Genomic DNA, 14,308 nt, shown 5'->3' with positions numbered 1-14,308 from the left:
ACTTAATAAAGATTTGAGTTATTACCTTTATATTGAAAGTTTGCCTTCAAAGTCACGTCAGGGGGTAGAAAACTGAGGACAAAGGTAATTTGCAATAAAAATTAATTAAAAAATATTGAATAACAAAACCATGCTTTAAGGCAATAAGCGAGCATTTCTTAAAGCATCCATTCAATATAAAAAAGATACAATTAAGTTTTCAACTCCAATTTAACTGAATGCAACTTAGCCTTTGTTTGCAGCCACACCTTTTTGTTTAATATTTTTAAAGTGATGAGCTAGCTAAACATGTTTGGGAGAAAGAAAATTAAATTTCAATTATGAAATGTACGAATATTGCAAAAGGTGAGCAAAAATTAAAAGCTCACTTTATGAAAGCATTGACTTAATTAGAAACTAAAAAAAAAGAAACTGGAAACGAAGTTATATTTTAAACTTTTTCGTAGAAATAAAAAGAGATAAAATTATTATTACAAATGAGAATAATTTATTAAAAAATGCTGAAAACATTTATTTTACATCAACTAGAAAAAATATTGCACGCGGTTAAAAAAAAAAAAAAAAAAAAAAAAAAAAAATTTTTACCTTTGTAATTTTGAATGATGCATTTCTTTGGGAGAAAAGCCATTTTGGTTTATAGATTTTGAAGATGTTTGAAAAAAATGAATGCCTTAAAAACCTTCAACGAACACACACATATATATATATGTATATGTAAATTTTTGCGACCATCATTAATCAACACTTTGCAATTAACTCGAATCTTCAAAACCCATTTTTAATTACCACAATAATGTAGTACCTGATTGTGTATATACAATATAACCATATGCAATAACAAAATTTAATATTCGCACAATAATAGTGCATTATCTACATACATATGTCTGTACATATAAGGGTTTCTCTACATAAACCACCAACCTACATATGTACTTAATTACCAACCAGGTTCGCTGCTTAAGTCTTAAGTTTTCACCCTAAGCCCTCGCACATGTAAACACCTGCCAAAGCATTTATTAACTACAAACACACTTTTACATTTTTCATAATTAATTGCAGATGTTGATGATTAAAAACTTATTATAACAGACGTGCAACTGCTACGATGGCGCAAAGAAGCAGCGAGAGCGTGGGTGCGAAGAGCTGAAGGCATTTGGTTGTAAAAACAAGCAACCGTATATTGAAGTAATTGTGGCAACAGCGCGCTAACAAGTGGCGTAACGAATGAAATGAGAAATTAAAAAATTCCCAAACAACACAAATATTTACGTAGCTTGTACAAAAAAAAAAAAAAATAAAAATTAAATTGGAAAAAACAACTCGCAAAGTGGCATATAAGAAATCACAAAAATGAAATAAAAACAAATAGCGTGGCAAGTGAAAGTTTTGCACCTTCATGTTTTTGCTGATGTTTATTTGTGCAATTTTTTTTTAGCAAATATTTTTTTGTTTACTTCGTAAATACACATCTGCTTTATGCCTGAAAAGACAACACACATAATGTTCACTTTTGAGGGTGTATTTTTCGCAAATAATCATATTTGTAGATGAAGCTGATGTAAACAAGTGAAAGATATGGCATAAGCAGAAAGGAAAAAAAAATAAAATTTGATAAATCGTACTCATACGAAAAATAAAAGTTGGTAATTTTTGTGGTTTTTGGGTATAACTGGCGGTCAAAAGTGGATTAATGGTGTTTTGTTTTTAATATTGGAAATGCTTTTCAAGCTACAATTTTTTGCTGCTTTTTTTATAAAAAAATGGTTCATGCTTCGACAAAATTATGTAAATCACACTTTCAAACTTAATACATAATTTAGACAAATTACAAAATTTTTTGTCTAAATTTCGCGCATTTTAACTAAAATGTTTATAAAATTTTTGGCTATGCACTTAACCGGCTTATAAAAGAAGTGGCGTTTAGTAAAACAAGTGCAAGTTTTGAGCGGCTAAAAAATTGCATTAATTTTGAATTTTTTTTTGTTGACGGCGTTTTGCACTTTTCGTTTCAGTTTTCCTAAATTATGCTATTTATATGAAAAAAATCACACAAGCCGTCATTAAAAATCAAGGCGATTTTTTAGCCGATCAAAACTTCCACTTAGTTCACTAAAACTGCATACCCAAAAACTTTATAAGAATTTTAGGTAAAAATCTCGAAATTTAGTTATAAAGGTCACCTTGGGCGGCTCTAAATGCCTTAGAGCTGCTAACATTTGGTGAAGACTTGTAGAAGTACTTAACTTGAAGCTGAGTATTTAACTGAGAAGCTGAGGAAAAAGCTTAGCAGGAGTTGTCAGCGGTCAGGTATACCAAGGACCTTTTTTATTATCAGACGGAGAATGAGACCCCTACTAGTGCTGACAGAACTGATTAAGAGACACAACCTATGTGAAGGAGACGTAGTGATATCGTAGACGACGAGATTAATGCGCAGTGTTTTTCAACAGCTCTATGGACTTTGCCAGACCGAGATGGAGAATATTTTAACGCAACAAACTATGAGTATTACTTCATCATATATATACAAAAAAGATACAGTAAGTTTGAACCTGGCAATTGAAGGATGAGGCTTGAGATTAGACTCTAACTTTTGAAGTAATCTGAAGTCAAGAGTATTGGCATGGGAATTGATAGACAATATTACAGTACTGTTTGCTTAAGGATTTCCGCTCTTTTTGAAAGGATTATAAAATTCTAAGTATTAAGCAACTTCACACACCTCTGTTCTTGAGATTATGAATCTAATTATTATAAACTCTCCATAAATTTCAAACTTAGGGTAACACATCAGCGTGGGGTTTAAACGCACCAGACAGCTGTTTAGTAGGAAAAAGCCTTGTTTTGCAAGATTGTTCTGTTTTTCGGGACCCAAGTAAATAAGGCAAATATCTTAATAGTGGTTTAAACTTTAATTGAAAATTTCAAATAGGACCTTGTGGTGAAACTATCCGAGTAGCTGCTGAGTAGCTGTCGAGCTTAAGGAGGCTTAAACTATAAAATGAAGCAAATAGTAACTTCATGATACTCACAAAATTTCTTGTAAGTAAATTAATAACTGATGACTATTGAGTACACTTTGGGGTCAAAAGATGTATAAATTTAATTGCAAAGTCAAGTGAAGTAGAATTTAATGAAAGTGAATTTTAAAAATTAGAAATAAAACGCTGAAGAAAACTGGTTATTGTTTGCTTTACCGATTTTTGCTCCCAACGAAACTTCAGAAATTGAAAGCTTGTGGCTTAAATAAACAAACAAGCAAGCAATTGAAAGGAAATTAAAATTTTTGAACGCTGCCCGTGTGTAGCAAAACTAATAAGGAGAGGAAAACAAACAAATACATAGAGAAAAATTTTAGCCAAAAAAATAGTACTTACTGAAGCCACCGTGCAAAAAAAAAACTAAAAGAATTTCGAAACACACGAAGATGTTCATATATTCATGAATCTGTGGGCCAGATATAGTAAAACTGAGCTTTTAGGTTTTACCTCTGACATCAGGTTTTTTGGCGAAATATGGGTACCAGATGAAAGAGCATTTTGAAAAATTTGGAAAAAATTTTTTTTTAGAAGGACGAGATTCGAGGACGTGGTGGAGTGTATTTTGGTCCTTAACATAAAATTTTTTTAAAAATAATGATTGCAAAATTTCAAGCATATTCAAGGATAAAATTTAAAAGGGCATTTTCGATAACTAGTCGTCCTTGCGAACCCATAAATTTTATCGGTTTTAATTCTACATAATTTTTTCTTCGATTTAATAAGCGTCTGTTTTTTAAACAAATTTTTTGAAGTAATAATTTTTTTTAAATTCCAGGGTTTGGCGAATGTATTTATTTTTTTTTGTGTGTAAAATTTACTGTAGTATGGTGAGATAATTGAAAAATATTCGAAGTCATTTAATAAAACAAAATGGAAAAAATAAGATTTTCAAAATTTTAATTTCTTTCAAACACTTTCAAATGCAAAAGTAAACACGAACCTATTTTTCAATTAAATGTCAAATGCCAGCTTGGCATATGCAAAGCTCGCCAAGAAATATGAATAAAACTCATTTATTTAGGCATGAAAAGCAAGTTTTTGAAAAACGAACGTAAATAAGTGCATCAAAACACAAATCATAAAAAAAATATAAATTACTTCGAGTGTTAAATAGTGCCATGGCGTGATTTTTTCCTGCATACATACATATTTACATATCCATTTTTCCAACCGGCTCAATTTGTACGCCACCCAAGCGCCAAAGCCAAGCTCAACTTGCACCAACAAGAGCAAAGTGTTGATTTTTTCCACTTTTTAGCTTAACTTTGCAAGCCGCCATGGCAATCGTAATCCGTCGTGGACTTGTATGTATATATGTACATATATACATATGTATGTACATAGGAGTATGTATGTGCCTTGCAGCAGCAACTTCTTCAATTGCCCCTGCCTTTGCCGTTGCTGTGGCCGTTGACGCTGCTGCAGACGCGCTCATCTCGCTGTCACTCGTTCATATACATACATACATACGAGTAACCACTTTGCATTTTGCCATTTTACAACATTGCCTTTTGTGTCAAATTCAACACTCTTTCTTATATTTTTTTGGTTTTATTTACATATATTTTCATGCCGCAAAAATAGCAATTTTAATGTAAAGTGTGTCACGACGCCACTTTGTCAACGCAAATGAGAAACGACGCTCGCTAACTGACTGACTGACTGCCTGCAAAGCGGCTCAGCGTACATAAAAAATAACAAATAAGTAAAAGAAAAAATAAAAATAAATTGTTTAAAGCAACGTGTGGGCACTTCAACTACAACCAAAAGTTGCTTTGTTTGTTTATCCGCCAACGGGCTGTCATAATTTGGGATTCAAAATAACATCTTCGCAGCTTAAATGATTTTGCATTGAGAGGCTCAGATGCAAACACACACTAACAATTGGATGTAGGCATTCATTCACAGCATTCAATGTCTTTTGCGAAGTGTGTTGGCGCTGAAAGTGAAACTTAGCATTTGTATGCGGCCGCCGTTAGCCGTCCGTTTACTTTCAGTTGTCACTGTTGAACTTTGGTTATCTTTCAATGTTTGGCAATATGTTTTCTTGGTTTTAATTATTTGAACTTCCTTTCATAAAACCATTCACTGCTTCAATGTGTTTGCAAACGATTGTTGGCGAACAATTTGTAATAAATATTAATATTTGTTAAATATTTAGTATTCCCTTCACCGTGTGTGGGTCGTGTGAAGGCTATACGGTGCAGCAATTTTTCGTAGTTTGTTTGCTAAAATCTGTGCGATTGCGTAATTCTATTGACAATTTTTGATGCGTGCAGTTAAAAATTGAAAGAAACTAAAAGAAAAATTATTTGCTTACAAAAATTACGAAAACAGCACCAATGGTTTAAAATTTTTTGTTACCTTTCACAACTTTCTACAAATATTTATTTAACGTTGCTGTGAGTTTTTGCCATTGAGTGTTATGAGTTAGAAAAATATTTGTTTTAAAGTGAGAAAATTAGGTTTATACATACTTATATGGATAAACGTAACAAAATTCAACTTTATGTTCAGGAAAAATCAAGAAAATGAAAAAAAAATAAAACTTGTGGAAATTTCTGAAAAAAAGTTATAGCTACAGCTAAAGTCTCAAAAGTTTTTTATTGAGTGTTAGGATCTTAAATTATAAAGGTTTCGTAACAAAAACACAAAATGTTTTTAAAATGAGAAGTACTTTGAAACTTTTATTCGCATCCCAAATCGATGAACGTTATCGTATATGAAATTTTCATAGAAGGCAGGTAGCCGCAAAATATTTAGCTTTCACACTCAAAGTACAAACATAAGTCCTTAGAACATTCTGTGTACTAAAATGTCGAAATTTTTTTTATGTTCTCGTATCTTTTTCGCACAAAAAAAACTTTATGTTGCTTCGAAAAAAAAATTTACAGTACGAGTATTATTTAGTTATTATTTGAAACAGTTTTTCAATAAAATAAAGGAACTTGGTAAACCTGTTGTGCATCCCGCCATGATCTAACAAAAGCCACGTAAAACCAAATGACTAACTTTGTACAAAAAATAAAAAAAAAAATCGACTAAATTACATAACCACAATTTTCTAGTTTAAAGTCTCTACAAAATACCGTTGATTTTTGAGATTTATTTTTGGTGACTCTGGCACACATTTTCACCACCGCGAATTCTTAGCCTCCTGAAGTTTGCACTTTATTAGGCTTAGAATTTTTCTTCAAATTTTGAATAAAAAGTTTGTTGTTGTTGTGAAAACTTGTTGTATTTTTCTAGCAAGTATGAAATGTGGATTTATAAGGTTAAGTATTATATATTTAAATACAATATAATTAAAATATTATTTAACATTAAACAAAAAATTTCCTGTGTCTATAGAGGGCTACCGAGATGGGCGCGCTAGACGTTTTTGTTTAAATAATTTCTAATTAGTTTGAATATATTACATGCTGCCAAAAACTTAACTTTCACTTTAATTTAAATGCTAGTTGAAAGGCTCGATTTTTTTTGTTTTCAATAAAAAAATATGCCAGTTAATAAAAACTCTCAATAAAACTTGAACCAAACCCTGACAGTTAAAAATGTTTGCCTGATACAATTTTGAGTTTTTTTTCCATTTCGAAGCAATAAAAAAATTTTTATTCAAGCTATTCTGCAAATTATTTTAAATACTAATTAGTATGTTTAGCTATTCGAAGAGGTATGATATACGACTTAAAAAGAGGATTGCGGGCTTGACTAGTGAAGGGTAAAATTTCAGAAGTAAAATATTAAAAAAAAATGTGACTGAAAAACTCAAACCTTTTATTCATTCTAATTTTTGACTGCCTCTATTTCTGATACAAATTTTGATTAATTACGCTCCACACTTTTATGTCCTGTGACCCAGTATGTATATGTAGGTGAATAGTTTTTGGCTTGGATAATTTTCCAATTGTCTACTTAAAATTTATAACGATTTTCTAGTCAACATATGTACATAAGTGTTTATCCTTTAACTTGGCACACAGTGGTGCCAAATTTAAATTTATTGTTCAAAATATGTAGTCCAGTGCCTTAAGTTTTAATAATAATAAAATTTTGAAGATATATTTTAAATATTTTTTTCTGGAACGAGAAAATGCCCAGCATTTACATAAAAAATATTAAAAATCAACTAACTTCATAAACATACATCTTGAATCCAAGCTGACCTGAGCCTTAAAGTCTTGCACTAGTAGTAAATGCTGCATATGCTTTTAGCTAGTAAGTTCGGCAGTATAATGCATATGGAAAATAATTTATTTGAATAAATTAGTTGAATAAATAGTTAAAAAGAATTTGCTAATATATTTGCTTCCATTTTCGAGTAGTGTATAAAGAGAGAATGGTGTTTCATAAAAGATTAAAACTATGAAATTAATGACATTTGTATTTATATTTTCAAATATCCTGTTCGGCATTTATGAAATAATCAGTGTTTCGAAAATCGATTTTTTTTCATTCTTTGTGCAAAATTTTTAATACAGAAAAAAAGGTCCTGTCAAGAACGTAGCCTTCAGTACTGAGACTAAGAGGACGCTCATCGCGAATTTCTGTTCTGTTTCCATATATAGAACACAGGATCAATTTTTTTTTTTAAATTTTGAAATTTTATAAGTCCTTTTAAAAACAACGTATCGAAATGAGTGATACATATTTTTGAAGGAAATTGAAGGCCGTAAAAATCTCTTATAATTTTAGCATTAAACGTGATCCATTTGTTATTTTATTGAGTTGAATGAATGTTTTAAAACTAATTATTTTCTTAATGCTCCGATTATTATAATTTTGAGATAATTTAATGCGCTTTCTACACTTAAAGGTCTTCACGTTTCTTCTACAAAATACAATTTCTAAATGTTATTAAATGAATTATTTAATTAGTTTTTAAGTGGTCCCTAATTTTGTTTCTTTGTAATCTGTAAGAAATTTTAAGTTTTCTATATTTAAACAAGTTCAACATAAAAAATTTTAAATATTTTATCCACTTTATTTTATAAATTATTTTTTCATCAACAGTTTAATTAGAACAGGACTTAACGTACCTTTAGTTTTCATTTATTTATAAATTAAATTCACAGTTTTATTTTTTTTATTAATCTTTTTCAGAAATGTATGCTTTATAATTTAAAATTTCAGCCACATTCAAATTTTTAATAAACTTTTTGAAATATATATTTTTCTTTTTTTCTCGAAAAAAAATCAATTTTTGAATCGCTATAAAGGGATTTATAAAGTCATTAAAAATCATTAGTAATAAAATTAATAAATTTATCTGTAAAATTTAAATAATCAAATTCTATTTTAATTCTGATTTTCAGCTAATATTTAATTTTTATTTTACATTTATTTTGAATTTGAATTCGACGTAATATGTATGATTTTCCAATTAAAAACATTTTTAGAAAATTACTGTTATTTTAGCCGCTTAGGTATTTCAGTCGATTAACTTTGTGATTATTTGAGTTTTAAATATTTTGTATATGTTTTTATTCCTTTTGAATAGTGATAATTTAAGGCTAAGTAATTAAATTTCCGAGATTTCAAAAAATTTTAAATTTTTATTAAAATTTTTTACACAAACAGTCTTTTTGAATTATACAATTTCTTGTTACGAAATTTAGTTTAAAATTTTTAGATTCAGTTCGAGTTCAAAAAGTTTTGCTTTTATTCAAAATAAAAACTGTAGTTTTAAGAGTTTTAATTAAATAAACGTATCTGCATTTCTTCAATTTTTAAGCTCATTGATTTTTTATTATTAAATATTTTTGAAATCTTTAATTTTCATTTTAATAAAATTCGAAACTTATTTCACTTTAAAATATTTCTGTAGTTTTTGGCTGATCTGGCTTTCGTTTAAACTTGATTAAATTTAAAATTTAAATTTAAAAAATTTTCAGCTAAATATTACTTTTATTATTTTTTTCCATAGTAAAACTCGAGCAAAATATTTTTGAGTTTTACGGTTAAAAAAATTGTATTCAATTTTTCCACTTAAGTAGCACGTAAAATGTCGATTTGAAAAATAAATCGACAAAAAAAAATAAACTATATTTGCACCAAAGCTTGCTAATAATCTAAAAAAAGTTAGCCGCTGACAAGGATATTTGTGAAAAGCTTTGGTTTTAAAATTGTATTCTGTATTTTTAATTTAACTGCAGCTAATTTAATTACAAAAATTTATTTTCACCATTAAATTTGTAAAAATGCTAAACTTTAACGTGAGGCTATCTAGCGCTTTTTCACTCAGCAAATTCGATGCAGAAAGAAGTAAAAAAGGTCTGAGTTAAAAATCTACTTTCAGGGTAGTTCGTTTATCCTGCAGCTCCTTTCATAAAAAAATAGCTAAGTACAATTTTCACAACAACTTTTAACGCCCATTTTGCGTAGTGTTTTATATAATTTTTTTTTTACAAAAATTAATTTTTTCGACTAAAATTAAACAAATAATTTTTGCTCACCATTTCTATCTTGCAATCGATTCCGAATTTAATACATTCTGTCACCAGCTGCGCGCTACTCCACACACACAGCGAGACACACGCTTTGACGAGACACAGTTAAATTCCAAATCGCAATTTGATTTCCAAATTGAAAAGTTCACTTTGCTTGGGGGACAGCGCTAATGCGCTTTGCACAAATTTTCTTAAGCGAACAAACGCTGTTTCAGACTTGTTTGCACTTTGCTCTTATGAAAATGAAGTAATTCTTTTTCTTCTCCAATTGTATTATTTTCTAACGCCGAAGAATTGATTCGAGTTTGCGCATGCGCAAATAGAAACTTTCACTGCAATAATATATCAAGATTGAACAGAAAAGTGAGGATTAAAATTTTTTGAACACAAAACGCTTGATTGAACACAAGAAATTTTTGCTTGCAATTTAGAAATTTGCTATGCACGGAGTTCGGAGGGCAGACAAATCCTCCGACTTGCGATTGCAAATTTTTCTATGAACACAATTTACTTTAGCTTTGCTTTGAAATTGCGCGATTTTACGGTCAACTACGCTGAGTTATTTAAGAATTTATTTGCTATATTTTCACTTTACAAAAATATATATTTAATTTTCTAACACCACAGCTCAAAGGCTTGCTTGAGCTACTACACTTTTACATATATATATGTATTAGATGTATGTATGTATGTATATATGCACTTAAGTGAATTGGCAGTTGAGTATGTATATATGCACTGTAGTGAAGTGTATATGACACGCAAACGCAAACGTCCGTTCAAAGCAAAGAGAGAGATCCGCACCGTACGCGCGCTGTTGGCGAACTGAATTTACAAAGCTCCAAGTTGGCACCTCGACGCATCGAAAGCTAAGCGCACAGCAAAATCAGCCAAGCGAGCAGCCAACTTGGCCAACTTAGTCTCAAGTTAGTCAGCGCTGCGCGCAAGTTCGCTTAGGCCGCAGCGGTTAAAAAGAGCGCGGCGAGAGTGGCGAGCGCGACTTAGCCACTTGGCATCACAGTGCTATGGATACAAAGGCGAGTATGCGCATTTGTAGATATGTATGTTTGTGTGGCTTGGTGTGTGTGTGTGTGTGGGTTTAACGGTGTGTATTTCTGCACTTGAGCGCACCTTAATTTTTTTGCTTTTTTGCTTTTGCTAAACGTACACACACACACACACAGCCAAACCAACAAACATACACACATGCATAGCCAAGTAGAAAGAAGTATGCTTGTATGTGTGTGTTTTTGCTTTTTTTTGCTTGCTGATATTTGCCCATTTGTTGTTAGGCAACAAATGCTGACTTCTTAGCCTACGCGCTCAACCCGCGCAACAGGCCAAAACGAACCGAGCCAAACCTGTGGTCCATTTTTGGCCAGCGCCGTCTACAACTAACTACTACCACATTTGTTTTTTTTTTTCAGTTTGCTTCAACTTCTTCTTTTGCGGCGGCGCCCACTCCTTTCGCTAACCGCTGTTCACGCTGCTCACGGATATACATGCGTACATATATTTCTTTAGCTTCAGCTGCTTTTGCATTAGCGCGCTAATAAAAGCCAATCATTTTTTTTTTTTAATTTGTCGTTTCCTTGCAGAGGTCGCAGAAAATCGCTTAAGCGATTATTTTTTTCTTCTTTCGAGTTTTTTCTTTGATAATTTTCCACTGTTGCTCTGGGTATTTTTTTTTTTTTTTGGTGAAACAAGTTTATTGCCGTAATTTCTAGAGTAGGCTGTACGGAGTGGTGTTAGCTGTGGAGGAGGAGTAGGCAACAAAAAAAAAACCAAGAGGAAGAAGCAGCAGCTTAAGCTACAAAGCCATTTGTTCGCGCTACATTTGATCATCGCTGCGCGCTGCTTTTTCGTATTTATTGGACATCTTTAACGCGCCCACTACTGGCAGCCAACGACACCCACATATCAAAAATTGGTAAATGATGAGCAATGAACAATTTTTTTTTGCCTTCAAATTTCGTTTATGGAGACAGGTACAATTTTTCTTTTCTCAAAAGAGTTGCTTGCAGAGGTTTTTTTTTTTTTTAGACAGGTGACTTTCGTTTGCATTACGCCATAGGCCAAATGTCAGTTTGTCTTTGAATTATTGGATTTTGGGGCTTTCCATTTCACAATTTTTGAGATGGCGTGGAAAAAAAAAAATAATAATAAAAAAGGACTTAATAAAAAAATTACAAAATTTCAAATTTAAGGAAGTTGGACTCTAAAAACAAAAACGAATAAAAATTCAGAAATTTAGAAAAAAATGTCGAAAATATTTTGAATGCATTTTGCTGCTCTTAATTTCATGGGTTTTAAGATAATGTACAAAATTAAAAAAAAAACTTAAAAAAATTAAAGAAAATAATATTTGCATTAAATTCAATAAAAAACATACAAAATTTAAAAAAATATTAAAAAACCGAAAAAAAGATTGAAAATAGTTAAAAAATTAAGAAAATTTAAAATTAAAAAAAAAATGTTAAGCAAAAAATGTATGTTTACGTAATATATAGACCGTTAAAGAAGAATAAATAAATCCTTTCTGCTATTGTCATACCAACTGGGATGTTCATACTCAGCGCCGTTAGTTATCAGTTGCTAATATTTCTTTCTCATTTTGCTACTTCACTGCACTGAGTCTAGCCTTGCCCATTACAACATCAACTCGCACTGCTTGCACAACTGGAGTGAAGGAAGTGAAGCTAAAATTAGAATTCCACATACTAACGAAAATTTTAGACGCCATAGCTTGCAGAGGCCTTTTCTGCTTTAGAAAGAATCACTGTTTTCGTTTCCATAAAACCCTTCATGAACTGTGACATACCACAAGTTAGTCTTTTATATGTTCCATATTAATTTAGAAGAGTCTTTCAAGAACCAAATGCCCTCAGCAGTGTTCGTTGATTATAAGTCAGCCTGTGATAGTACCAGGAGGAGCTGCTCCTTTAAAGAGTAGTCATTTTACTCCCACTAAGTTCAAGAAGATGGATTTTGCAATGAAGTAAACATAATGAATACAATTCTATCTTCTTACTTCAATAATTTCTGTTACTATTCTAGCGTTTATTGGCTTCTGGCGATGTAATTTTCATGTTGTTGCATATGAAAGTTAAGCTTCATAAAAAAAGGAGAACAAAAATTTTTTTGTATTAAAGTCTTCGATGAAACAGAAAACAAAAAGAAACTATAACTCTACGTTAAATAAATACAGCACTATTTGATATGATTTGTTTGTCAGCGAAATATTAACAGTAAAGCATACATTTTCTATCGAAATATATATATATCAGTAGAAACTTAAGCTTTGCGATTATTTCTCAGAGAAGTCTTCATCACATTTTCATTATCTTCAAATCACTGTTACAAAAGTACATATTTAGCGCATTGCCATAAAACAATAAAAGTCTACTGGTGCCTTGCAGTGCCAGCAAATTTAACATGACTATGAAATAATAAAAGACTTAAGCGACAAACTTGCCATTTATGCCAAGGTGGTGAATAATATGCAAAGCTTTAGAACAACGCAAAAAAAAACGTTTAAAATTTGATACATTTCTATAAAGAACAACCGCTATTTGCGTCAGCTGTTGCGGCTCGTGTGTCATACTAGCTGCTTCTATATGAATGTGTGCATGCATGGACAACGAAAGACTTAAGCCACAAACCTGTTCAACTGGAAGTGCTAATTTATTGCATTTGGGCGCTTGTGAAATCAATTGAAATGTGTGTTAATGAGTGGTTTAGTATTAAGCATTTAAAAATATTAAGCTTTATTTAGTGATGGATTTTTAAGCCGCTAAAAAATTGAAAAATTGAATTTGAATTAAGTAAGTACTCATACATAAGCCACTAATTGTAGAATTTCATGAAAGACAATTGTAAAATCTTTTCGATTTTAGAACAAAATTAAAAAATGCAGGCCATACAGAAAAATGTATTTCCCTCTGACTAAATGTTTTTCAGTCTCTAAATAAAATCAAAGGAATCTATGTGTATATGAAACACGGGTGAAGTAGAATAAATTATAATTTGGTTTGAAATCTCGACTTTACAAAGTAAGAACAGAAATCTGTGTACAAGTCTGCAATCACGAAAGCTAAGAGAAACTGATAAAGGGCTTTTAGCAAAAACGTGAAAAGTGCCATTAAAATACCAGTTTCAGATGTGTTTTTGCGAAGGGTTACTTAAAAAAACCGAGGCAGGGAACTGGTACAACGGAAAATCAGAGGTTTCTTAGGCTTTTCTTCGATAATCCATTTTTTTGTAATCCTGAAAGAAGAGTAGCCCCAGACTGCGTGACGAGGACTCTCACGCTACTCAAAATGATCTAAAAGTCTACGAAAAACTCCTACTTATACTCGAAAAAATGCTTGGCTACCGAGTTCGCTGTACTATCGATAAATGGTCGATAAAGTGGTCTGTAGATGATGGACATGGGTGAGCTTAAGATCGCTAAGCTTGGTCAATAACCAAATATTTTCATCTCTTACACAGACTGTTTTTAGAGCAAAATTAAATATATTTTTGCTCTTACCAATCAAAATTCTAAAAAAGCGGATTTTCGGCCCACGCTAATGCACATCCATCTCAATTTTGTATGAAAAATTTAATTTCAATCCCCAAGGGTGGAAAACGGTCAACTGAAATTATTTTTTATGACCATATTCGTTTTNATGCACATCCATCTCAATTTTGTATGAAAAATTTAATTTCAATCCCCAAGGGTGGAAAACGGTCAACTGAAATTATTTTTTATGACCATATTCGTTTTCAGCGTCTCCAAAAAACCTATAAATAGTGGGGTCTGCCATGTGTTTT

At 31.2% G+C, this 14,308-nt stretch overlaps 1 protein-coding gene across 1 annotated transcript in view; it reads right to left on the bottom strand.

Annotated features, from left to right (window-relative positions):
• The window catches only part of dpy (fibrillin-like protein dumpy), a 231,098-nt gene extending 220,796 nt beyond the window's left edge, over positions 1–10,302 (bottom strand). The window contains exon 1 of the mRNA XM_017630594.1: positions 9,500–10,302. The gene's annotated coding sequence lies outside the window, so the exon portion shown is untranslated. The remainder of the gene's footprint in view (positions 1–9,499) is intronic.
• Positions 10,303–14,308: the final 4,006 nt, after the last annotated feature.

This window comes from Rhagoletis zephyria, unplaced genomic scaffold (assembly GCF_001687245.7).
Source record: "Rhagoletis zephyria isolate East Lansing unplaced genomic scaffold, Rhagoletis_zephyria_1.1 Rzeph_scaffold_00091, whole genome shotgun sequence".
Lineage (NCBI taxonomy): Eukaryota > Metazoa > Arthropoda > Insecta > Diptera > Tephritidae > Rhagoletis > Rhagoletis zephyria.
This window is presented reverse-complemented; position numbering and strand designations above follow the sequence as displayed.